At 36.5% G+C, this 25727-nt stretch overlaps 1 long non-coding RNA gene across 2 annotated transcripts; it reads right to left on the bottom strand.

Moving 5' to 3' along the window:
• Window positions 1-19897: 19897 nt before the first annotated feature.
• Window positions 19898-25492, bottom strand: LOC125238293. Of its 2 annotated transcripts, XR_007178426.1 has the most exons (7): window positions 25001-25492; window positions 23892-24332; window positions 23253-23511; window positions 22952-23117; window positions 22131-22323; window positions 21922-22043; window positions 19898-20814 (listed from the first exon to the last, which is right to left on the bottom strand). It is a non-coding gene; the product is annotated as an uncharacterized LOC125238293 (long non-coding RNA). The 2 variants fall into 2 exon arrangements; XR_007178425.1 differs by lacking the exon at window positions 25001-25492 and having other exon boundaries at window positions 23892-24738.
• Window positions 25493-25727: the final 235 nt, after the last annotated feature.

The following is a 25727-nucleotide window of genomic DNA, read 5'->3' as shown; positions in this document are numbered from 1 at the left end:
TCCGCCAGACCATCTATTACAATAACAATAAAGCCACTCCACACATTATGACAACAATAGGCGACAAATTGGATCCACGTTACTGTGATACAGTTCCATCTCGCTTACTGATTAATGATAAATGGAACCATGTCACAGCCGTCACAGGGTGGGGTGAGGATTGGTTTGTTTGTCTCGAGTGTGATTTGTTTGGACAAATGGCAGTTTTTGTATGGGGCATTGTTAAGTCCCGAATTAGTTTCTTACGAGGAACAGATTCTAAAAATAAATTTGTAGATTTTGTAGTGAAAGAAAATACTCCTTGATCTGTAGTCTGCGTCGCGTTTGTAGGTGTGGCAGACAATCACATGGCACCTTCATGCAACATCAGCAGTGTAAATAAACCGTCATATGAGCGTCCAGCAATACTCAGGATGAGCTTGAATTGTTTGGCACGCACGCCGCACGCCCTGATGCCCTGCTGCATGCCCAAGGGACCGTCCACACTCATAAGACGCAAGTCTTGCGGCCATCGATTTAAACTTCCCATCGATTTAAATTTAAATTGGTAGTTTAGATCGATGCTTGCGGCGCGCAACGGACGTCTCCGCGGCGCGTCTTACGTCCTTCCTATACCTCTACAAAATGTATGTATGTCTGTCTTCTGGCAGAAGAATTCAAATAATGTTCACCATCATATATATGTAATTATGTATATTAGTCTATCTTTATATAAATTTATATAAGTATTAGTATTCAACCTGAGTTTAGTAAATTATGTTTGATGTCACGATTATATTTGTCTCTGTTAGCTATTATTTCTCCTGCGCCAACATATATGTCTCTGTTTAACCCAATGGTTCACTGGTAGAGAATGCCTTTTGGCATTAAGTCCGCCATTTGTAGATGTTTCTTTAGTTGTGCAATAAAGTTTAAATAAATAAATAAAATGTACTGAGGAGATGTTTTTTGAATTACATTCAGGCGGCGTGGCGGAGACGTCCATTGCGCGCCGCAAGACATGCGTCTTATGAGTGTGGATGGTCCCCAATATGTCAGGCCGGCCGCACACTATGGCTTCGGCGTCTAGTCAACTATATGGCTGATGTTACACGCAACGGAATATTTTCGATAGAACTATAGGTAGCTGAGTGGACTCCGACGCTCAAGTCGAGACACAAGCCTAAAGTAAAATCCATAATCCTACGGACTAAATTGACAAATGACTGACAGGTAAAGTGTTACCAGGAACAGCAAAATAAAAAAAGTGAAGAGTATATACTCGATAACAAATTAACAATATATCGACAAGTTGTAAAGCACACATAACAGACTAGTTTAAATCAAGAATAAGTATATTAGTTTCAAATAAGAGGTAGGTACACATTTTGGTTTGTTCTATGTATTTTCGAGGTAGTGGATGGATACCATGCGTTTTTACCCACTAGTTTTAAAACATAAAAAGGTTTCCGAGCCTGCAGGTAAAAAATAAAATACCATGTCTGACGATAATTTTACTAGCCTTTATTATAAAATATTATTCATTCCCAGCCGGTGTATTACGCTTTCAGTTTTATCACATATCTATGAGGATAAAGTATCCGTCACGCTATGGCAAGTATATCATAAATATCTATATAATTTTCGTATAATATTATTGCTGCTTAAATTAAAAAAAAAAAAATCTCTAATTAGAGGCCTACAGACCTTTTGATCTGTCGAAATCACAGAAAAAGTTGGTATATTGATTAGCCAATCAAATTGCCAATTTCGTTGTCCCGTCTGGGTGCACCTTAAATCTACGATGTTATAATAATTTTAATATCGATAAGAACGACACTGGCCAAACTGTGGCAACATTTGTTCACACTTACTTGTCAAATTGGTCCGTAGGATTATGGATTTTACTTTATATCATAAAGGTAAGGATTTTGAAATTTAGGAAATGGCTTTGGCGATAAGAAAGAGGGCTTGGGCTATTAGTCCCCCTGCTAACAGTGCTAACCCAATGCAGATTGGAAACTTCACATACACCTTTTTATTTTTTCGCAGATATACACATATGCAGGCTTCACGTGAATCACGATGTATGCCTTCATCTAAATAATTCTAAATACATAAATATGTATAGCGTTGTTGGTTGTGTTATGTTAACTGTTTTGTGTTTGTTGTATTCATTGTTTTTTATAGCTCTGTAATTTATAACCATTTACAAATTTAACTTCTATCAAAGAAATAGATACAAAAACTGGCTATCGAATAGGTGTCTGTTTCCATTTGAATGTTTTAATTAAATAATAGCGTTAATGAAAATAAATAAGTGGTTGTTGCCAAATTGGGGTCAAGATCAAGACCCCACCGTTTTCATATAAAAACCAAGCAGTTGCGATTGTGTAGCGTTTTTTGTATTTTTTCTTCTTTTTAGGATTCCTTACCCAAACGATAGTTCAACAATAGGATCCCTTTATAACTAAGACTACGGTGTGTGTTCGTCCGTCCGTCACAAAGCTGTATCCTCATGAACCGTGAATTAGATTTTTGAAAATTTCACAGATTATGTATTTCTGTACACTACTAAATTAAACCGCGGGTCCTACTAGATTTTAGTTTTAACAATAGTTATTTGGTATACAAGGGGGCAAAGTTGTATTTTAACGCCGAGTGTGGAACTGAAAAACGAGCAAGTGAAAGGATTCTATAGTTGAACCACGAGCAAAGCGAGTGGTTCGAGAATAGAATCCTGAACTTGCGAGTTTTTTAACACACGAGAAGTGAAGTAAAATACATTTGCACCCGAGTGTAACACAAAACTTTTCCCCTCACTATAGCGAGGAAACTACAACGCAAAAAATGCGTTTATCACTGCTTCCAGTAGTTCCACAGGTGGTAAATCATCTTTATTACTAGATTAACCTACTTTTATCAAGTTTAAAGCAGTTAATTTGACTTTATTCAAGGTCAAATTACTTTACCCACTAGTGGATAAAATGCGTTTTTACCCGCTGGTATTAAATGACAAAACACGTGTTTCCGAGCTAGTGAGGGGAAAATAACTATTATTTCACAGAGCAACGCATGAAGTTTCTTTACACAGTCGTAATTATTCAATAAAAATAAATAAATAAATACATATTATGCTCAAAACTATCTAAATGTGCTTTATTCTCTTGCGAATAAAGTCTTGCTCAAATATTGGATAATTCATTCCGGTGAGTTAATTTAGTCGATTGTACATTGCAAATTGTTTAACTACTACGCCTGATTGTCTTGTTAGGTATTTTATTAATTGGCAAGGTCAATAGGGGAAACACGGATTCAGACAGACGAGGAGTTATACATACATACTTACTAATTACTTTACTTTTTTGTTTTTTATCATGCAGAAACGTCTGCGAGCGATATTACATATTTAGGTGTCCGTGCCTTCGCTTGAACCACTAATGAGATTAACACCTTCATAACTCGGCCCTAATAGAGTGAATTCCTCGACTAGTAGCGCCATCTGGCGCGCCAGTCAAGTACTAGTGTCGCCCGGTTACCAGCGCTCGGCTGCTTTTTCCTCAGTACGCTTTTGTAACTCGGCCGAGCAACACGTTTACAAAAGCAAGTCTTAAAAAGTTCGAGAAATTTAAAACATCGAGAAGATTATGATTACTTCTAACTTCGTGATATTCCGCTCGGTGCCTTTGGCCCAGCGACGAGACGCAGTGACCTCCTGTAGGCACCGTCATAAGTACGCGGATAGATATGCCTCACTCACGTGAGACTGACATGGCGTCGTCCCGTGAGACGACAGACATCGTCCCGTGAGACGACAGACGTCGTCCTGTGAGACGACAGACGTCGTCCTGTGAGACGACAGACGTCGTCCCGTGAGACGAAAGATATCGTCCCGTTAGACGATAGAGGTTGTCCTGTGAGACGACAGACGTCGTCCTGTGAAACGACAGATGTCGTCCCGTGAGACAACAGACGTCGTCCCGTGAGACGAAAGACGTCGTCCCGTGAGACGACAGGCGTCGTCCCGTGAGACGACAGGCGTCGTCCCGTGAGACGACATGACGTCGTCCAGTGAGATGACATGGCGTAGTCCCGTGAGACGACAAGCGTCGTCCCGTTAGACGACATGGCGTCGTGCCGTGACACGACAGGCGTCGTCCAATGAGACGACATTGCATTGTCCCGCGAGACGACAGGGTTGTTCCTGTGTGGTGGCATGGAGATGATGAAGAAAATTGTCAGCGATGGGACGCAGTGTAATCCTATGCACCGTCATAAAGAATATAAAGGACAAATGCTACGCTCACGTAAGACGAGACAGAGCGACGTCCCGTGAGACGACATAGGTTCGTCCCTTGAAAAGTCATAGCTTCGCCTCGTGAGGTGACAGGACACAAGAGATGTCTTGAAACGACAGATGAGGTCCCTTTAGATAACCTGGCCTATGAAAAGATAGGGCCCACGATCCAATAGGGCATCGCCTCGTGATATGACGAAGGAAATCATTCATTGTGCAGACATGATTCGTCATTAGAGACAACATGAGTAAAGTTGTGCTGTGCGAAAAAGTACACTGTCATATAAATTGACAAGCGTCGCCCCGTAAAAGATTGAACTTTGCAGCGACTTGGAATTTGGATTTCGTTGCCCTATGCGATGATTTACGACATCCTGTGAGAACCCATTGGGTTATTACATGCTATGCACTAATTCACCTTTCGTGTCATGAGACGAGCGTTATGATCACGAGGCAAAATGTTGTATTTGTACTCGAATCTCAATGAGATTATGTCGAGAGGCGGTAATTAGATAGATAGATAGATAAAAACTTTATTGCATAAAAATATCATGACAAAAAAAAAAAAAAAAAATTAAGAATTATAAGAATTAGCACAACTCTTAACTAAACATACTTTGTATAAGGTATTTCTAAACATATATACTTCGTAGAAGGTCTTTCGAATCAGAACCACAGCGTACGTGTTAACCTGAGACATACACAATTACACAGTTTAGTCATTGTCTTATTAGACAAAAATCATCACGTGATGGGTTCCCATAAGTGGGGTCGTTTTAGACAGGTAAAGTGAACGACATCGGCGTCGTCTCAATTGCCTAATTAGCTAATACATAATCAGCGTGGTCACCTGACCAACAGATGAATGATTGTGAGGAATGTCCAAATTTCTCTCACTCGTGAATATCTGAACGGCCATAATGATGACGAATGTGTGATCCAATTACTGTAAAGCAACGCCGTTATTGCCAACCTAATTTGTCATGTCAACTTTTAGAATGCTCGTCATGATAGAGGTTTATTACAATATAGCAGGTCTGACGTTGTGAAAATCCACTTCCACATCTAAAAACGTGTGGGTGGAGCTTCGGTAGCAATTAACTAGCACTTTGTTGCCAGATACTAAGCGAATTAAGAAATATACATAATAGTGATGCTAAACAGAATGAAAAACCACTTTATATTACAAAGCCCTTCTTGCCCAATCAGAAAGGGAGAGGGGGCGGTGAAAATACCAATGGGAAAAAGAATATCCATTAATTTATGCTACTGTTTTACGCTATTCCTAGAGTGCAGATTCTTCTAAATGAATGATTAGAGCTCTAGTCTCATCAACTCACGGGCGTCAATAATTGACGCATGGTCTTGGGTCTTGATACGGACTTTAGAAATGCAGAAGAACCACTCAGGTACTTAGCAAATGTTGACTATTAGCTACAAAATAACTTACCGCAAAGGAAAATTCTTGTACTAGGCTCATTACTCTGTGAAACCTGGATATTAGTCTGTATTTCAGCAAACTTATAGCTGTCCGGCTGAAACGTCTAGTCGGACTAATGGCGGATAATGTTCCAGTATATGTTGTTCAGTATACCGAACTGACAAAAGTATCACTTCTGTAGCAATCGACCCAGTAGAGACTTCTGAACCAATTCATTTAGAAATAAAAAGCTACAGCTCGGAAAGTTTTCTAAGTACGATATATACATATATGTACTACAAATTGACCTCAAACTGCCGTTAATCGACCAACGGTTAGAATACTCAATCATGCATTATTACTAACGTTAGCTAGACCAAGGTTACAGACAATCCTTGAAGAGGTTAATTACAAAGACAACAAACTCGTACCGGAAATCTGACTCCCAAATATATACGATATTTTGTGGATAGTTTGGCAGAATAACTTAAAGGATATGTTATTTAGCACAATAGAATTTTAGTATGCCTTGTTGCATTGTTACTCAGGACGGACTCTCGTCGTAAAAGGATTTGTCGGTTGTCCAGTTCGATGGCGTAATGTTACGAATCCTATGTTTCTATAAATAACTAACGAATTAGATTAAAGAGACGACCGAACAATATTCTCAAACTATTTACAGCGAAGAACTATGGCTTACATCTCTTGACCGAAGTAAATGAAGTTGGTCCTAAACTTAAACAACTACACAAAACAAAGCAAGAAACCGTGTAGGTAAATTGTATTCAAAGTGCTTATTTGTTGTATGAGTATGATATATCGAAAACACTTTAATCTCATTAAAACCAATAGGGCAATACATTTTCCGAGAGAAACCGATTTTCACAATTTGCTAAGGCACTCTTATGGATAAAATGTTGAAAGGTAGTCACTGAATGTGGAGGCCTGTTTCTGAAATGATAAATTAAACGGAAATTGAAGGATGAATCTCTTTCGATTTTAGACCACATTTTCCTCTTACAAATAAAGAGACGCTCGCATCCTAAAATTATCGCCCGCTACTGCGGTATTACTAACAGAAAGTTCCCGTTTATTTCATTTGACAAATGTTTTCTGAATAGGTTTCTGGGGCCTAGAGAGATTAACAGAAGTGCATATTTACAATTAACTTTTGGAACTCCATTAGCGCGTTGTAGGATCGGTACACATTTCCGCAGTTGCTTACTAAGCGCCATTTATTAGAATTTTGCGGCGCGACTATTTGTCAGTAACAGAGGAGACGCCACAACTTATTCAAAAAACGGTCCGTAAGGCCAGAGGACGAGTCCCAATCCCAATTGAATTTAGTGTAAGGAACTAGAAATATGATGTTTATAACATTACTGTGCATAAGACTTAATTTAGAAGACTTCGGACTCCTAATATACCTGACATACAAGAATTTGTTAGGACACTCATAAAAGGGAGCGCAGATTCTAGGCAAAATGGGTTTCTAGTGGTAACAGAAAACTTAAAAATATTGCCGTTTAAATAGATATTGATGAACTATATTTATCAGAAGTAAGGTCTTGAGACCTAAATAAAAAATAAAAGCTCAGCGCTTAAGGTACGCAGTAGGTACTTATAGCTACGATATTTTGACCTATTGGTCTCGAATGACAGGCAAGTGTAAATACCATTGTCATCGTCCGTGGCGCTACATGCTACAGCCGTGCGTACGTACGACTTTTAAGAAAATCCTAATTATATGCCATACGATAAATAAATAATTGTCATCTCGATATAATTGTAGAATCAGGTATTACCTTACATAACAGTTGCATCTTGTTTATGGGAAGTCCCGCTGCATATGGATTTTGGGAAATAAGCAAGAATACAGTAAATATTAACCCGTATGTTTATGTGTATACATCAGTTTATAAAGAACGTGAGACATTTATATTATTCGCACAAAAGAGCAATATAGAATATATTGCTTTGCAATTTGGTGATAAATTACGAAAGTGCTGAAAAGAAAACTATTTACTATCTTAAGCTGATGACTGAATTTTAATTATAAATGGGTAATCGTACATCATTAACCCTTATTTGAATAGTTATCTGTCGTCTTACATTCTTATTAGAATATCGAAATGGACTAAAGAGCCATAAGTCGTAATGTTTTAGAATTACTAGCTCACGAATCGTACAATTTTCCCTTTATAAATTCGGCTAGTCAGCACATAAGTCATAAAAATGATAAGCCTAAAAATATATGTATCACATATTCATAATTATTCAAACACAAATTAAATATTTCAAATATCGAAAAAAGCATACTAGCTAGACATAGTAAAAGACTAAATAAAGTTGACGAGTACAGTGTAGAGAGGATTCCCGCATTAACATTCATGTATATTCATGGAAGTATCAAAGTCAATTTAATTAGAAATAATTGCCTTCATTTGATCTTCGCCTAAGTATGTGTGACTCATTAGATCATTGATTCGTTTCAATCGCTTGTATCCCAAAGATTTTTGCTCAGTTGACCCATTTTAATTTAATAGGAAAAATTTACATAGTTTCCGTTCTCGTAAAGACTTTGAGTAGGAGCTTGCCTTTTATTATATGGATCCTTAGCTAATCATGGCCATGGTATTATCAATTCAGTCAGAAGCCGAAAATGTATTATCATCTTATTTGCAGTTTTGCTACCAGTCCAGCAGTAACGCATACATTATCGTAATGTGGGTATACATTACAAATTAACATATGATAGCGTGCAATTTCTCCCAACTCAAGCGTCCATTTCAATTGTTTTGGGCAAATATATATTTCATATACAGAATTCATAACACATTATGCATTGGGAAATGTTGACATTTGGCAGTGGGCTATGTAAGACAATGTTTAAGCTATGTCAATATTGCTTATTACTCAGTATACTAACAATAATATGTGCATATTGAGAGATACATATAGGCGCATTACTTATGGTACAGTAATCAATTTACATGAAAAATAAAAATTTCAACATAATGTCATAATGCTCACGGCAGTGCTATGATATAATTGTGTATTATAGTTACATGATATAATTATAGTTATCTTAAGCAGAAGAAGACTAGTATCTTGGTGAATTTATAAGACAAAAAACATGTATATGATCTTGTTCTGACTAAGGACTGTTGTAAGGGAAACGTGAGACAAATTTTGCCGACGTTGATGTAACACCCATTGATGAAGGGAAGCTCTTCAGAGTTTGGGTTGCTACAGATATTTTCTCACAAAAATGTTAATGAAATAACAGGTTTTATTTCCGTAAATATTGTAATACCGATCTATTAACTACTGGCTTCCTGTCGGTTTTATGTTATATATAAATTAAGTGATTCACCACCATCATAGAGTCATAATGGATAACTGTGCTGTGCTGTCAGTTTCAACTCATAAAACCTTAGTAGCTAAATTTTGAAACATCCCTTTGTATACCTTCTTATTTCTTATTATGACATTTCTGTATAAATAAAGTATATCAGTCACAGTACGCCCTAACCAGCGCCGGCAGAGGTTTAAACACGTCTCATTAGTGGTTCAAGCGAAGGCACGGACACCTAAATAGAACCGTTTTTCCCCCGAAGGGTAAAAAACGGATATTTAGGTTCCTGCCGAAGCTTGAACCACCCTTAAGGGCCTTGCCGGCTAAAGGTACTGAGGAAAAAGCAGCCGAGCGCTGGTAACCGGGCGACACTAGTACTTGACTGGCGCGCCAGATGGCGCTACTAGTCGAGGAATTCACTCGATTAGGGCCGAGTTATGAAGGTGTTAATCTCATTAGTGGTTCAAGCTTCGGCAGGAACCTAAATATCCGTTTTTTACCCTTCGGGGGAAAAACGGTTCTATTTTTTAAATTAAGGGGAAAATGGAAAAATTCACACCTCCGGCAGGACTCGAACCTGCGACCTCTGGCCTTGCCGGGGCCATCGCACTCCCAACTGCGCCACGGAGGCCTGTTTCACTTTCCCCTTTATAATATTAGTATGGATATGTTTATATTGTATATAAATAATTTATTACGCAAAAGACGTCCAGTATCACTATAATTGGCGTTATCAGTCCGCGGGCAGGTTCAACTTTCCCCCCAATTCTGACATTGCAGTTGCGACATCCACTGCAATGTTGCATGCGACCTTTAACAGTAACTTACCAGTACGGATTTTAAACAGGGATTATTTATTAAGGGCCGGTTGCACCAAACCGTCTGTCACCGTTAAAGCATTCGCTAAATTATATTGTATGGGAAGTTCCATAGACCTCTGCAGCGTGATGATGATGTGTCTGTCAAATGTGGTTGATGCAACTGGCCCTAAATAGTACAAAAAATTACCAGTTAGCGTTTTTCCTATTGACGCCTAGTAAAAAAAACCGCGAGATTGTGACGACACAGGCATGCATGGAGCAGTACATTACGATACAAGTGCGAAAAATAGGAAATTCGAAACGAGTGGCGACAAATTAAAACGCGACCAAAGGGAGTGTTTTAAACCGGCAAGAGTTAAGTTCTGGCAAAAGTCCTGAGTGCTAAAAATAAGTCTGCGTTTACAATTGTCTTGTCTCTTGTGGCCATAATTTAATTTGTTCGATATATTTTTTGCGTCAGAGAAGCCGTATAACCTACTGACAGTGCAACTAACATTAGAGTCAGTAGCAGTAGAAAGTATCAGTCGTCAAAGGTTGAGATTTTGTATGAAGTATAAGCGACCTTTACAGTTAAACCACGGTATAATAAAGAGTACTATCGTAAAGTATGGCCACTCCCGCTCCCCGTTGAAAGTGCCGCCCGTCCCCTCTCGGTTACCTCACAGTTACCGCCTGTCAAAAACGCGAACAGTCGACTTGTCATGTTTCACCCACACGAGCTTAGTTAGACTGTGTGGTAGGAACGCGCCTCTTTCATATATTTGATCGCCAGTGGCCGAGGTGGTTAAGTTAAACAGTGAATTTCTATAACTGTTTAATGAATTTAAACAATTTAATTTGACCAACATTTCGAGATACTGCCAATTTGTGCCACACTGTTACGAATTTACGAAACATCTGTTAATGAAATATAAAGTGTGCCAATCGCTATATGTCCTGCTAAGATCATTGACCTTCAAAACAAGAGCGTTAACATTTGTTCAATAAAGTATTGTTTTTTTCAGTTACATCTACTTCTGTACATACCACTACATAGTGCACGTAACTGATATTTCGAGTATAAGATTTAAAACCTTGTAAATAGCAAGGTAGAAAACTTTCACAACAAGGTATTTTCCCAACATTTTAACACATGCCATATAAAAACGTTAAAACCATAACCGTGCGAAATATGCCGGCCGTGACAGCAGGCATTCCTCTCGAGTATGACGCACAGCTGTTTAAATGTCGCGGAGATAAAAATACGGGATTTCAGACCAATGCACTGCCCAGAACTTTTAGTTGCGTCGATTTTTGGTGATCTGTCTTAGTGTGAGGCACAGATATGGGAAGGAACGAGATCGATCATGCCAGGCAGATTGTGTTGTCCGGGTTATACCCACGGTTGAAAAAGTTTTATTGTAACTAATTTACCTAAATGACTAAGTTAATGAATGACAATAGGCCCACAGGACGTGCACCTCCCCCTACTTCCCACGGAATTACGCCACGTGCACAGTGCCATAATCATAACGCATACGACTCATTGTGTGTCTGTCTACCCTGTATAACATACAGGTAAAGTTGTGATCAGATATATCGACCTGGCTATATATCTGAACACGCATCCATGGCCAAAGTATTAGGATGCCAGGGTACGTAGCCAAATGAACAAACGCTATCTCTATCACTCTTTGGAGCGACAGAGCCATCAGACTGCGTTTCGATCAGCGTCTAGCGTCAACGATTGTCATTTCGGCTAGGCCTGCAGTTTAACTTTAGATATTACTGAGCGCTCCGCACGAGCGCATATATTTGATGGCAACGTAATACACCTACCAAGTCTATGACTATTGATTACGATTTTACCAGGCACAGACCATTTTCTGGACACTTTTAGAGGGCCCTACCGCGAATATCGAAGATGAGAGAGACGTCTTTATTGAGAGTCAAAAAAATAGATGCCTCAAATTGTGAAGTGTTCACGATAGGACTTCATAGGACCTATCGTAATTTTATTATAGTCAGCTACAAAGATAAATCACCCATCCTTTCTGCACAGAAGTTATCGTATGACAGATCTAAACGAAAAGTGTCGCTGACTGTACCTAACTACGAATGTAACTATGATCTAAAGAAGACGACGTCGGAAATGTAATTCAAGCGTAACGCTCCACGCTATCCGCAAATTGACAATGACAGGCTTAATTCATTAAACGCTCGACCCAGGTACAATACAAGTCGTTGACCTGATGAGGTCGGCTAACTTTGAGAAGACTGGCGAGAAACTGCACAGGATCGGAAGCTTTGGCAGTTCAAAGCCAAGATACACTAAGAAGTAAGCTAATATCTTGTACAAACGACTATAATGTAGTACGACTTGTATGATGCAAACAGAATGAAGAATTTACTGTAAGTAAATACAGATGTATAGTGCGAAAAGGGTTTTCTTCGTATTTTTCCGGAAACGTTAGTATTTATCATGCTAGTTCAATCAATGTCAGTATACATCTTGAACTGAGACTGACTGAAATGGCTTGACACGTTCGTACGTTTCCGTAACAATACGAAGGCAAATCTTTTCGCACTAGCATCTGTGTGCGTAGCCGAATTCACAAAGGCTCACGAAACGCTCATGATAATATCTCTTTCGTAGTTATCTATTTCTATCGCTCTTGCGTATTGGCGGGACAGAGAGAGACTAACTTTCTGCGGCGTTTCGATTTCGTTTGGCGTCGCACAAATGCCATTCGGCTACGGGGCCTGTACTGTGCATTTCCTTCAGAAGATGCCTGCTTAAAGTAGCCTTACCTTGAGCTTAGCACAGCGCTGCGTGTGCGTAACTTACTTTTATGCATCTCGCTGTATTGTAGGTATATATTAGACCCATCTACATGTATTAGTGGCAGGTTAGATAGAAGATGACGGAAAGAAGACATTGTTGGTTCATTTCATAAATCCAAATCTCCCTCGTACCTAATAATTGATACTTGCCTTCTGCATTTATCAGTACTCTCAGTAGTCAGAAGTATCCAATAACTGACATTTACTTACCTGAAACAAAACGTTAGGATTAGTTTTACATTTTTAAGCTTTATTAAATACAGTAAGTGTTGTATTGCATAAAATGACTTTAGTCTCTAACAATTTAGGTACATACATACATATTCACGCCTGTATCCCATAAAGGGGTAGGCAGAACACATGAAACTACTAAAGCTTCAGTGCCACTCTTAGCAAATAAGGGGTTGAAAGAAAACGAAACTGTGACAATTTAGGTACTTAGTAATATACTATTGTACATTTGATTAATGGCTGTAATGTAAGACAAGGAGAGACGACAGATGTTTATACAGCTGTCACTTTTCATAACCCACGGTCCATTCTAGCGACCAATTTAGCACTATTACTGTAATTCGTCTTTCATCCTTTTCGATTTGCATATGTCTGGTAAAGGAGGAGAATGTCTCTTACGTAATGTTATTTTAGTTTTACTTCAGGAGACATAATTTCACGACTTTGGCTAACAAATAGGCATTCTAGAGCATTATGGATATGATTGAAGTAGCTGTCGTACAAGGCAAAGTATTCCGTAAGAGACATTCTCGTTGAATGCCCCTAAAAATAAATCTACAATGGTGTGTGTATTTTATTTTATCTTCAAAAATAATCATTTCTATCTCTCCTGTTATTTCAGCAGCAGGTGTATCTCTAAACAATACGAACCAGACTTTACGCTCATGTAAATAAACATCATTTTCCATTGTATGACTCACAAAGACTTCATTTGACGACTTTATATCGCGAAAGTAAACACGTGTGGAGAAATTTTGTAACTGGAACCCCCGAGCGTGGATTAAGATGTTATCATTAAAAAACAAACCTTAAATTATTGATATTAAAGTTTATTTCCCCCAGCATGTCATCAAAGGTACTGCCAACATAAGCAACACCCTAAAAGTAACCTTATATTCTCCGCATATGTTTAAAATTTCGTTATCTGTGAAATTCAAAGGTGTTTTTCGTCGGTTAACTGACAGCCCTTAGCCAAACCAAGACTAGGGCAGAGGAAGTCTCAATTTAACGTAACTCGATAATGGTAACCGTTTCCTCTTGGCTTCCGTACGTTAGATTAGATGCTGGTTCCAATTTTGAATTTGCGTTGAGGATTGTGTGACAAAGGCGAGGTAACAGTTTCCTTTAGATTACAGATGCTGGTTCCAATTTTGAATTTGCGTCGAGTATTCTGTGACAAAGGCCTTCCTGTCTATGGAGTTTCAATGAAAAGCGGCCAACCGGCCAGTGATGTTTTTTTTAAATTATGTCGTCAAGAACAGAAGTGCACTGGCTATGGGTAGAGCTAAATCAAAGTGACAATATACAAGTCAAATTAAAAGCATACAGAGTTGATTATTTGGTTCGTCTCTACTCTGGGTTTAAAACAAAAGTAACGGTGAAAAGAAAATCTCACCTCATCAACATTTTTTTTTTAAACGAAATAAAGCATAAGAAACATCAAACAACACATATGACACGTGTCATAAAAAAAACACACAGATTACCATAAAAACGCGTTCATTCTTAATTCAAAAGCCTAACGGGTCATTTTTACCAAAACTCGGCATCAGACGTTCGTAAACCATAAGGTGTAAAAACATCGTAAATTGTACGGAAACTTTTTACAGCTTAAGCTAAACCTTTTTTGTAGCTTATGCAATGAGATATCCAACATCTGTTCCTATAAATTGAGCCAAATTTAGACGCAGATGACGAACTCGAAGACTTTTTGCGGTCTCTGACTTTGGACTTTTTTGCCATCCACCTTGGCACGGGCATAATTGGACGTTAAACTTTTAATTTTTATGTCTTACAACTGGATCATGCAGACATTTAAAAAGAGCACAACATTTAATTAGTCTCAAACATCTGGTTTCATTTAATCGCCACCTGGTTTAAAATAAACACTAAATATCAAATGAAACAATGCAGTCGACGTCGACGATCCAAAGGATCTGGCCAGAGTATTCTGAACACTTCTCTTAAATTCGTCTCAAACCGCCCAGCATACTGACCTAATGATACTAGTAACTATGCTAAGCTCGTTTCAGATATCATCATTCGCTTGCCGGTCATCTCATCATTCAGTTGCATTTATTTCATACTAGCTTTTGCCCGCGGCTTCGCTCGCGTTAGAAAGAGACAAAAAGTAGCCTATGTCACTCTCCATCCCTTCAACTATCTCCACTTAAAAAATCATGACATTTCGTTGCTCCGTTTTGCCGTGAAAGACAGACAAGACAAACAAACAGACACACACATTTTCCCATTTATAATATTAGTATGGATCTCTCACACAGTCCATCCACTTTTTTCTGGTATTTAAGTCTTCGTCTCGCCCATCCTTTACAATAGTTTGGAACTTACTGTATTCAGCTTGCCTTTTTGCCGTGCAGTTGGCAACACAGCATGCTCAGACGCGCTACGCAATTTTAAATTTAGAACACGCTTGACAGTTCGACGGTTTCAAATATGGAACGGACAATGGTTGAGCCACTGTTTTCACGCAACAAAAATGACCATTAGTCGTTCTTATGACTTCGTTCTACGGTATAAAAATAAACAGTGAAATTGGTAGGTAGTAGGTTCGATGATGGTACCATTATCGAGAGTTTAGCAAACGCTTAACGTAATTATTGTTTTTTTTTTCGTTGTGGACTAATAACGATCCATTTGCTGTGTAAATAAACGAACTAGCGTGGAGAATCACACTATAATAACAATGTGTTCCGGTTCTGCGGATTTGTTTGCCTTTAAATACGATAAACAATATAAACATACCAACTGCAGCATATTTTAATTATTTCATCAATATAATGGTTCTACTCACGTTATAAGATCGCGACTGTTCCGACATGTTTCAGGTCAGTGATAAAATTTTTGAATGTGTCTTACGAATGTTCTATATTTCAAATTCACCAGGGTTGTTACATTGTCTGTGGTGGATAACTTTGGTATTTGGAGAAAATGCGAATTTACTTTTAGTAAATTAATTGTAATTTATTAATTTTTAAGTTAAGATCCTGCATGACATTTATAATATCCATTTGCTCTCGAGCCTCTCGTCCTTTTTGACATTTGTATGCCAACCGGCAAAACATAGTTTGTTCAGACCATTCATAGACCTAAGACCTAATATGTACCTATGTTTTACAAATAAAGCATCTGATTCTGATTCTGATATTGCACTGAATTTGTTACTTACTTACTTGGCTGGCGCGATAACTTAGGTTTGTATAAAACCGATGTTGATAAAGTCAGACTAAGCTAAATTGACAGGGAATTGGATAAGACAGATTTTCCACATAATTATTAGTGAACGTGATATTTCATAGAAATTTGATGTTAAAATGACCCTTGCGTCACAGTATAATAAAGAGTACTATCGTACAGTATGGCCACTCCCGCTCCCCGCTGAAAGTGCCGCCCACCCCCTCTCGGTTAACTCACAGTTACCGCCTGTCAAAAACACGAACAGTCGACCTGTCATATTTCACTCATACAAGCATAGTACGCGTTCACCTACACGAGCTTAGACTGTGTGCTAGGAACGCGCCTCTTTCATATATTTGATCGCCAGTGTCCGAGGTGAGCTTGCGTAGGTCACAGTGGTAAAATCGTTGCCAACTTAGTTTAGTCTAGCCAGGAGCCATGTTTGTTTGGGCCGTGAATTTATTGAGTTACCATAAACGTTGCGAGTAGTAAAATAAAACGACACGATAATTAGTTGGCAAGCTTCTTTAGGAACAACGTTTTGTAGTTACCATAAATGTAACTGGTATACTTATGTGCTAACAGGTAACAATAATAAACTGGTTATCAGTGGACACTGGACAGTAGATCAATTCTATATTATAATAATTACTCTCTTCGTATCAATATTATCAATAAAGTTTACAAATATGTATATGTACTTTGCAACAGAAAAGTTAATTACAAAAAACAAAAGGCTTGCAAAATGACCGCATTATACTCGTAGTTTAAAAGTTTTAAAACAAATTGCCAAACTTAATCGATTGCAGTATTGCATAGATAGTATAGCCTGGGTAGCACACACTCGGCCAATTCGATGTAGGTGACCTTTTCAATCAACGGGATAAAAACTCCACAGTTAAAATATAAATCGGATATCGGTGTTACAATGTTCAGTAGAGTCACCGGCAATAACATCGCACAAAAGAGAGCTGCAATATGACTGACAGCTGACAAGCTCTTATTTATGGCTCTATACTGGCTCTCTGGCTGTATAAGATTGTGTCAGATACTTTTGCGGCCTTCTTTTTGTGCGATGTTGTTGCCGGTGACTCTACAGTGCGTGACCTTTCAAAAGTTTTTTTAAAAGGGCCTACGGATTTTAGAGCATAATAAGAATAAGGGAATAAATAGTACTAGACCCTACTCATAGTGTTGTGTTCCTGTCGGTGAGTAAGGCTGCCAGAGCTCAACGAGGGTGCGGTGTGCTGATGACGGGAGGACTTACGGAACTGCCTTATTCCGTCTATTGTCCTTTGAGTCGTCGGCAACCCGAACCCTCCTTGGAACTTGTACACTCCTTTTATTGTTGGACTGTGTATTTAATACAGCAAAGGAAAAAAAGGCGAATGTACAAATTTCTAATGGGGTGGCAACGCGCATGTGACACTCTTTGAGTTGCAGGCGTCCATAGGTTACGGTGACCGCTTTCCATCAGGCGGGCCGTACGCTTGTTTGCCACCGACGTAGTATAAAAAAAAATCTGTGTCCATTGTACTATTAGTCCGATTTTATCCGAAAACAAGGTACTTATTTTATAAATCACACTGAGTTCTAGGGTTTCCTCAAACATATCTACGCGGTATCGGCGCTAGCCGACCAAAAATCGCTCGTTACTTGTACGGCCCGTACGCATGTTCATTCATAGTTCATACTGTGTTACATTATTCGACAGACAAGCGTTAAGATACTGCTTAATGAAACGTAACCTGTACTGTGTTGTCACTATGTAGTTTAGCATGTTTCTATTAAGGCCTTGTGAATGAGATAACAGAGCTCTTCTAACACTTGTTCACATAAAAACATACGCATGCGCGTATTTATACGTTTTGATTGTGTAAATATTTTTATTGTACACAGAAAAAAAAAATTACTTGAAGCAAGTAATATTATTTGAGTCAAGATCTTTTGGGATTTCGATATAAGGAAAATGGAGAATTACTTAGATTGAGATATAAAATGTTTCGCATTATAGTTCTTAGACCAAGAACTACTTTTTTGTATCAACATTTTAAATATCTCTTCCACTAAAAGCTAATAACTGTTGTTTCAAGAGAGAAAGCATTTTGACGTAATTATTCCTTTTCTTAATTTAACATTGAAAGGCTCTTTAACGAAGATTGAATGTATTTTGTTTATAATAGTATTAAAAATTGGCTCAAAAGCGTTAGTTCTTATTGTAAAATAGCACATATTCTCTTCAAATGATGTAAGGCTCTTTTTTCAAAAGCTAAATTGTTTAACCCAAGAACGAAAATATTTAAAACAAGATATTTTCGTTCTTGGGTCAAACAATTTAGCTTTTAAAAAAAGAGCCGTACATCATTCTCTTCAAATGATGTAAGGCTCTTTTTTTAAAAGCTAAATTGTTTGACCCAAGAACGAAAATATCTTGTTCTAAGTAACCGAGATAATTTACTCAAAAGCATTAATTGTTCTTGCAAAATAGTTCCTTTCTTGTTGTAAAATGGAACTTATTCGAATCAAATGAAGTAAAGCTCTTCTTTTAAGAGTGTTTAATTCTTCTTATAAAAAGTGTCATTCTTGTCGTAAAATGGAACGTATTCCAATCAAATGAAGTAAAGCTCTTCTTTTAAGGGTGTTTAATTCTTCTTATAAAAAGTGTCATTCTTGTCGTAAAATGGAACGTATTCCAATCAAATGAAGTAAAGCTCTTCTTTTAAGAGTGTTTAATTCTTCTTATAAAAAGTGTCATTCTTGTCGTAAAATGGAACGTATTCCAATCAAATGAAGTAAAGCTCTTCTTTTAAGAGTGTTTAATTCTTCTTATAAAAAGTGTCATTCTTGTCGTAAAATGGAACGTATTCCAATCAAATGAAGTGAAGCTCTTCTTTTAAGAGTGTTTAATTCTTCTTATAGAAAGTGTCATTCTTGTCGTAAAATGGAACGTATTCCAATCAAATGAAGTAAAGCTCTTCTTTTAAGAGTGTTTAATTATTTTTATAAAAAGTGTCATTCTTGTCGTAAAATGGAACGTATTCCATTCAAATTAGGTAAATCTCTTCTTAATCACGACTATAAGGTGTGCCGTTCTCGAGAATGTTCTCTTTGAGCGAGAACGTTTCCTATACAAAATGGAGAACATTCTCGAGAACGGCACAACATGAGCTACAACACTTTTCATACGGACGTTTGTGTATTTGGCGCGTTTACAAAATTTACCATTTTATTTTTGTTTTATTCTTATCATTTTAATGTCTCAAATGAAATACTTATGATGTATTTTTTTTATCTATTTAACATCTTTAGTTTTGTTTGCCTACCTTTATAATAATTATGGTCATTTCATCACTATAGACTTTGCGACAATTATGACTTGATTAAATTACCTACCTTAATAAAACAATAATAAAATGGTATATTTTGTAACTAGGATAAATACACAAATTTCCACTTTTAAAGAAGAGGTTTAAATTTTGATGGAGTGCGTGTCCCTTTACAACAAGAACCAGAAATACAAACTTAAAAGAAAAGCTTAATGTAAGTATGTAATTAGAATACATTCTATTTTACAACTAGAATGAACATATTACAAGAAGAATTATCTTAACCCACAGAAGTGCTAATCAACTCAAGCTTTAACTTTTTACAAAAAGACTTGTGCCGTTTTAAGTATGAATGAGTTTTGACAGTATTCCAGTCTAATTTATACAAGCCAAATTAGTTTTGAAACACATTTATACCTATTCGGAAATAATGGAATGAAAGTGAAATGTAAGTTTCTCATTTATTTTATGCACCAGTTAAAGAAAGTAATTACAAATTCAGAACCTATCAGTATCACTATACAGTATTAAAATTGAATTTAGAACGGAAAACATTTTGACTTATAAGCATATAGGTACATAAATGTATGAGCTACCAAGATTGATTAGAGCTACAAAGTACCAAGATTCTCTACAAGTCAAACTTAGAATAAATCACGTCAATTGTAAATAGATGGTGCAAATACTTAAGTAGGTACATAAGACCAAATGTCATAGATACAATTTCTGTAGCTTAGTATATTTTTACATTTCAAGAACTTTATAGTCTAAGATCCGTACTAAGCTCGATCTTCACCGACGTGTTAACCAGGTGAAAATAATATTTTATTAAGTAAAATAAGTTTCTGAACATGTCTTACTATGGTAACCTCAATAAAAATGGTCAAGATTATATAAAAAAAAATTCAAAGATTTTTAAAAAATAATCTTGACCATTCATTTTTATTGAGGAGACATGTTCAGAAACTTATTTTCATCTGGTTAACACGTTGGTGAAGATCGAGCTTAGTACGGATCCTATACTATAATAAAATTAAAACGTCTAAGTTTAAAACGTCAACTATATACGGTGGTACCTACTGTATCATACGCCGTATGGATTTGATACACTTTTTTTGAATAATTACGTGGAGGTGCTCACACACTTGGGGATACTTGGCGTGAAAAACGTGGTAAATCTTAAACAACAAGTCGAACGCCTTTGCAGCTGAATGCACGTGGTATTTGATATCATGAATAACGATGTATATCTGGGCGAAGTTTTGTAGCGGTCGTTGTATGAGCACGGAGGGTTGCACGGTATCCTTCCGGGCTGCAGCCTTAGCTTTCTGGGCTGCGATTACGCTGTCGATATCTCCGGCGTCCTGCATTAAAAACATAATTTAAAAGTAATGCCATAGTTCCCAGGAATATCCCACTGCTCAGCAGAGGCTCCACTACAAAAATATAAGTTCTTTTTTCTTCATTAAAATATGTACAGCAGAGACTTAGTCATATAGAAAATGGAATTTTAAGGTACACAATAGTTAGTTGTTTTACAAGGGGGCAAAGTTGTTGTTTAACCGCACGTGCCAATATTGAAACCTGAGCAACCGAAAGATTCCAATATTGAACCACTCGCGAGCGTAGCGAGTGGTTCGAAAAGTGGAATCTTGTGCGTTGCGAGGGTTTCAAGGGACGAAGGTTAAACAAACTTTGCCGCCGAGTGAAACACAAAAATGTTCACCACACCAACACGAAGAAAACACTGACTATAAAACATCAAACTAAATCAAAACTATCAATTTATTCAATAATTATGATTCAAAATAGTCATATATATTTCGGTAATTTCCACCAGGAAGCTAAAATTAAAGATATCAAGTGAAATTTTGTTTGAAATTATTTGGCACTCTAGTGGATAAAATGCAATTTTGCTATCTGTTTTTGAATAGCAAAGTAAGCCTTTACCAGTTGGTGTGGTGAAAAGTTTTTAATTTTTCCCTTAATTATTGTAATTAAATAAAGAAGTAACAAATACCAAAACATGGTAAGTAAAATATGACTTCATTATGGTGGCTCTATGGCAACTTTGCATGCCTTACAGTTTACACACGTAGAGTGTGTTTAGTAAAACGTCCCACTTTGTCGGTTACCATTAAGGCGAGGTTTACTTGTATCTTTATATGAATAAACTGACAAAGCGGCTTTATAGCAATCGACAAAGTGGGACGTTGTCCCATGCACACTCACTAGTAATGATTTTCATAAAAAATGAGTGGGAAATATTAAATGGAATACTACTTTATTATGTTCTGGGAACATATTTACCAAAATGAAATATATTGAACTCGCTTGACTCGAAGAGTAAAATAGTAAAACATTAACTGAACAGTTACACAACTTTTATAGTTAATAATATAAATGTATATTAATAATAAAATAAATAGAATAAAACCCTTAAATTTGGATTGGATGCATCTAATACTTACATCTATCTGAACTAATAAGCCCTGGATTGATTCAGTGGTTGAGAATTTGACTTTCCTAGATTTCCGGCCTTTGGGTGGTATTAAAAAATATAGCAGGTAAATCTGCACCGGAATTATTTTGTCTGAAATTAAAAAAAAATTATATGAGACATTAGACTCACACATATTTTCATAAAATGATCAATTATGAATGCATTGTAATTAATTACGTTTTAACGGCCTCTGTATCTTTCTTCGTGGGTAGTGACTCCGCCTATGAAGTACAAGGTCCTGGGTTGAACTTGAATCCCATTTGAATTTGAACATTTTCAAGTTGTCATCCAACAAACTGAATACTAATGGCTGAATGTGATCTGCTTGTGTGCTCTTTTTCTTTTCGTTTTTTTTGCGTCGTTGTCATTGCTGTGAAAAATAAATTGGTGATTGCGATGGCAAGTATACCTACTAAAATAAATATAAGACGCTTTGATTAAGAGAAGTGTTCTAAAGGAAATACGGCGTTTATTTTTAATGTATTTAGTGTAGTAACTGGCCACAGTGGCCACCTTACACCAAAATCATTTTTGGTGTAATGAATTCTGTGACCTATGAAATAAGCTTTGTTCATAGGTCACAGAATTCATTTTAGTATAACATGGCCAGTAATAAAAATCTTATGCTAAAATCAATTCTATTTATATATGTATGGAATTTATCTGTAATATTCATATTCATATATTCATATTCATTTATTCATAAAATTAACAATTTTACATGTCAAAGTTAAAGTTAAATTATCATAATTAGGGTACAATACAATATTACATTTTAAAAATAGAAAATACTCTCAAATAAATTCAATAATTAATTTAAAAAAGAAATAGATGTTGAACAATAATTACAAAAAATAATAATAATAGTATGTGATCGTATTGAACATTAAATTGCATTATTATTATAATATTCTGAGATGTCATAAAAAGCATTAATATAAATTGTATACATATATAAATAGAATTGAGGTGGCTAGTTATTTTGAGGAATGTCTTACCAGAGTATCTACTTTGCTGTCTTTTCAAATGGCCCAGGTTTCAAGAAAATCATGTACAGTTTCAATTGTTTGTGTCTTAATTCAAAGGTGTTATTCCACCTTTCACAAACTTGGTCCCATAGCTCATTATATTTCAGCCAAATAGCGTCGTCATTTGAAGCAGTCCCTGAAATAAAACAAAAAAAAAATTATCGAAACTTCGCTATACTTTGTGAAATCAAAAGGAAAAAAGACAACAGACAGACAGAGTTACTATTGCATTTATATTATTAGTAGGTACGAATATAAGTATGGATTTTACCTTGATTATTTTCCACAGACTCTACATCTGTATCCGAATCCCTATTAGAGCAAGTGGGTTTAAGCCCCTGCACTTTTCTCCTGATATGTACAGGAGATTTCGAACCTTGTCCACTAATTTGCCTTTAGCGGGCACATATTTTCTTGAAGCAGATTTGCATGTTAGCACAGCTTTCATATAGTAGGTATATATACTTTCAGTTGGGAAAAGTGAAACTATTTTTGCAGCTAGCAAATTGAATTCTTCTGGTTTGATGTTGCTGAGGAAAAAAATATTTTGAATAATCTTCATTCATATTTAAGTATGAATACTAATTTTATTATAGAAACCAGACAGAAAACCATCACAACTACCCTTGACGTAAATGCATAATTTTGCTCCCTTGTGAAAGAATATCTAACTCGCATTAGTCGTCAATCCATCTGGATTGACATGCAAGTACAGTCACCTGTAACCTGTAATAATATCTTACGCAATAAAGGCTGCAAAAATATCTGCCACTAATACCTTATGAGACATTGTAAGAGTGTGTAAGATATTTTTGAGGCCTTCGTTGTGTAAGACATTATTGCAGGTGACTGTACCAAGCCTGAAACTACTGCTGTCTGGTCTCCTATAATCCATTAGCTAAGTACTTACTTGTTAACAATAAATGTGTAGTGATATTTCACCAAAACATCAACAATGATGCTTCTTTTTTGCGAGTTCAATTGTTTGTATTTTTGATAATAATTTAGAACACTATTTACTTGTGGAGTACATTGGCGGATACTCTTCAATTCAAATTATGGCAGTGAAAGCCTACTTGGTACACTTAAGTAGGAATCCAAATCCAAAGTAATGTCTGTCAGAATAACTGACTGATCTTGATCAACTTGCATCACTTCTATACAGTTTGTTTTCGCTTTAATAACCATTAAATCTTCATTGAAGAAGTATGCAGTTTCAGTATCAGTAACTGAGTCTAAGTAATCTTGTAGTTTACTTTTTAGTTTAATTCGGTGCACAATGTGTTTGCAAAGCTCTTTCAAGTATCATTTAAAACCAAATATTTGAACTGTTCCTTGCTTATATCATTTTCTGTAAAAAAAAATAACTTAAATAATTGGATATCAATGATGAATATCTTATATTGAAGCATATTTGATAGCTATCGCGGAACTCTCCTATGTATATTGAAATGGGAAATGAACGAAATATGTGGATCAAAAACGAATAAATATCTGTAATAACTAAAAATAGCACAAAACCACAATATCATTAAGTCTTGCGGTTGGAGACAGGCTGAATCAAAGTCTTCCACTGCGACATGGTGACAAAATATATTTGAAATTTAAAAACTTCAGAAGACAAATGAACATCTTGATCGACCCCGGAGATGTATGGCAGTTGCAAAATAAATGATTAAGAAGCTTTCGTTATTTTGATTTAAAATTTCACGATTTTCACACATTATTTGAACAAAATGGGACTTCGAGTATTAATATAACTTGTTTTATTTACATCCACGTGTCAAAATGGCCATTGTCTCGTTTTGATAAGATAATACTTAATAGTTTAGTAACATACAAATATATCTAGCAAATGAGTAAAAATGTAAATGATGTACTTAGGTAATTTTGTTTAACCTAACATTTAATATGTATCTTGGTAAAACAAAAATGCTTACTTTACGCTTTAAAGAGAAACTATTTTATCTGCCATACCTTTTGATCTGCCAGCGATATTCTAGAAAATACACAACTTACTTTTAAAGTTCTCGACGACTACTGACGGCAAATCTCAGGATACCAATTTGTTTTCTGTGTCTTCTTCCATTATTTTAGTAGGTATACTTGCGATTGCAATCACCAAGTTAATTTTACCACCATAACACTTTCACAGCAATGACAACGACGCAAAAAAACGAGCGAAAAGAGCACAGAACAGTACACGAGCAGATCACATTCGGCCGTTAGCTTGGTTTGTTGGATGACAACTTGAGAATGTTGCCAGTATCAGTTTTTTTTTACCCAATAAATACATCAGTAATCACAAGTCCAACCTAGATAATGTAACTATAGATGGTTAAGCAAAGCATGAGAGTAAAAAATGGCGGCAAATTTGAATAATGTGCTCATACATTGTCGTCCCATAGAAAATTTGAATTTTGTTCTCACGATTTGCTTGACCGTCTATATACAGTCTGGCAAAAAAGAGTAGAAAATAATAGGGGCACCACTGTCTATGTAAAACGTCTTGCATATGGCAACTATTGAATCACTTTGATGTCTCTTTTGTATGAAAACAGTAAGTGTAGCCATGATAAAAAAAATAGTTCAATTTCTACTCTTTTTTGCCAAGCTGTCACATGGGAAAGAGGCCCGAAGTTTAGTCTCTTTCCGTCTTAATGCTATTGCACGGCGCGATACGTCGCACAGTGGATCGAAACGGGGAACATTCGGTGTTTTTTGGATAAACTATTTTTAAAAATGC

The sequence above is a fragment of the Leguminivora glycinivorella genome, chromosome 23 (assembly GCF_023078275.1).
Source record: "Leguminivora glycinivorella isolate SPB_JAAS2020 chromosome 23, LegGlyc_1.1, whole genome shotgun sequence".
Taxonomy (NCBI): Eukaryota; Metazoa; Arthropoda; class Insecta; order Lepidoptera; family Tortricidae; genus Leguminivora; species Leguminivora glycinivorella.
This window is presented reverse-complemented; position numbering and strand designations above follow the sequence as displayed.